The sequence below is a fragment of the Myxine glutinosa genome, chromosome 2 (genome assembly GCF_964187855.1).
Source record: "Myxine glutinosa chromosome 2, kmMyxGlut1.1, whole genome shotgun sequence".
Lineage (NCBI taxonomy): Eukaryota > Metazoa > Chordata > Myxini > Myxiniformes > Myxinidae > Myxine > Myxine glutinosa.
In genome coordinates this window covers 237,550,023-237,552,755 of record NC_136262.1, presented here as the reverse complement: position 1 = coordinate 237,552,755, position 2,733 = coordinate 237,550,023, and positions in this window count along the sequence as shown.

The following is a 2,733-nucleotide window of genomic DNA, read 5'->3' as shown; positions in this document are numbered from 1 at the left end:
TCTACCAGGTGAGCACCCTCATCTCAGCACCGCTATTTTTTAAAAATATCTTTTCATACAGCAGCCAAGCATATCATCATAAGTATGGCCTGTATTATTTGTGGGAGTCAGCTCCTTGAAAACTCGTGACAAATAAATTTACAAGCAATTTAAAAGTACAGAACTGGGATTAATTTATTGTGCTAAATGATGTCAAACATTTATAACTGACTAGCAGAAGTACCCGGCATTGCCGGGCGGGAGAGGGGAGGGGGAAGAGGAGGGGAGGGGAATGGGGGGGAGGGGAGGAGAGGGGGGGAGTGGGAGGAGAAAGGGGGTGGGAGGAGGGGGAGGGGGGAGGGGAGGGGGGAGAGGGGAGGGGGATGGGGAGAGGGGAAGGGAAGGAGGGGAAGGGGAGGGAAGGGGGAGGGGGGAAGGGAGGGGGTAGGGTGGAGGGGGAAAGGAGGGGGAAGTGGAGGGTTGAAGGGTAGGGGGAGGGGGGAAAGGTAGGGGGAGGGGAGGAGGGAAGGGGAGGGGAGAGGGAAGGGGAGGGGGAGGGGGGAAAGGTAGGGGGAGGGGAGGAGGGAAGGGGAGGGGAGAGGGAAGGGGAGGGGGGAAGGGGAAGGGGAGGGGGGAAGGGGAAGGGGAGGGGGGAAGGGGAGGGGGTGGGAGGGGGAGAGGGGAGGGGGGAGGGGGGAGGGGGAGGGGGAGGGGAGGGAAGGGAGAGGGGGAGGGGGAGGGAAGGGGAGGGAGAGGGGGAAGGGGAGGGCCAGTCAACAATGACGTTGCAGTTCTCATGGGAGGAGAGCAGCACAACAATCGCGACATCGTCCTGCATCTTCGCAACAACAGCACGAAGCGGATTTTGGAGACTCACCGATCCTGTGACGCCCTCCAGTACCGGCGTTGCCGGGCGGGGGAAGAGAGACCCGTACATTCGCCCTCTCGACTCAAGCTCACTTGGACAAAAGCTTCGCACAAATTACACCGTGAAGGCCCAATGGCCATGTCTATGCCACAAATCAAGTGTGGTCACCCCGTTTTACGGGTCAATAGGGACAGTCAATAATACAAAAAAATAATAATCAAGAAACAATCCTGAGTTTCCAACTTATTGCTAAATTGATAGCTCAGATGGATGCATATAATACGCACCCATAATATAAACGACAGTGCCAATGAAAAAAAATATGGGATAAAACGTTTCTCCAAACTGTCCCTATTTCTTGATTATTATTTTTTTGTATTAGTGACTGTCCCTATTCACCCGTAAAACGGGGCGAATAGGGACAGCCATAAAAATCCTATTTATTCCTATTTAACCCATATATGGGGTTAATAGGGACCATAAGTTGCTTTTAAAAAAAACAAGAGAACACTTTCAACCCAAATATCAACAAATCAGTATGGTTATCAATTTTCAGCGAAAAAAGTTTCCGAACTTTTTTTCAGTTTGTGTCCCTATTCACCTTGCTGTCCCTATTCACCCCATTTTACGGTATCACTAAAAATATTCTTGTATCCGGTTCCAGATCTTCCACCAAAATCTAATGATTTCATCCTTGTCACATACCTCACATCTCCCCCAAATTTAATCCAAATCTGTCCAACTCTTTGAGATATGCTGTTCACAGATAGACACACAAACATACAGGGGTGAAAACATAACCTCTGCCTACCTTCGGTGGCATAGGTAAAATAAAATAAAAACACAGCAAAAGGAAAGAGAAAATGGGAAATAGGTGTTAAAAAATAATAAAACGAAAGAGGAAATATATATAGAGAAGGAATAAATAGAAAACTTGTTAAAGCTTGGAGGTCCAAAGGTGAATGAAAACCGCTCATTCATTTCATTGGGGGCTAACATCCCACGTGTGATCAGCATGGCCGGCGCCAGACTATTTTGCGCCCCAGGCAAGGCTACTTGCCCAGGGTGCAGTCACCTGACAGGAGTAAATTCCCTGTCAGTGGATTAAGGGGTCTTACTCCTATTGAGAGGAGTGGTCCCAATTGTATGACCATGCATTGTGGCCCTTCGGGGGCATGATGCATGCGTTTGAATGACCATGTGCTTCAGCCTTGGGGTTGAGGCGCATGTGTATTGTTATTGGGACAGCCTTGTTGACGTTGTGCCTTGGCCATGGGGTCAAGGTGCACGTCCGAGGCTGTTCAAATGTTTGACTTTTTACCTTTTTTCATTGTAAAAAAGGCAGGCCTTCAAGCGGGCCCTAAACGCTGCCTAGTTGGCCTAATGGTAGCGCCGGCCCTTGTGATCAGATTTTGTGCTGAAATGGAGAATAATAACGGAAACATCTGTGTGACTGAACGAATGTCCAGAAAGTTTGAATTGTCCATTGATTAGCTTGGAGAGATCTGTGCTGTTGGTTAAATACAGTACATCGAAGAAGTGTTCACAGAAGCATCATGTTTGGTCTCGCCGAGGTAGATCCTCTAGCAGAGAGCACACGTGATGCCGTTGGTGACATTCATGGAGGTGCAGTCAAAATCGTTCGTGACCTGAGCACTGCTTTTGTGTCCCGAGATCGAAAGAAAAACACTGAGGAATGGATACAATTCAGATTGATCGATCATTGCTTGAACATTTTAATCAAAAACATCATTCAGAGGAACTTAACACCGTCACAGAACAAGGATAAAATATACTTTGGTTTTAAGGAGCAAAAATTAAAAAAAACAAAATGGTGAACTGGGAAAAAATTCGCTTTTTAGCGAAAAAAGATATATAGATTATGA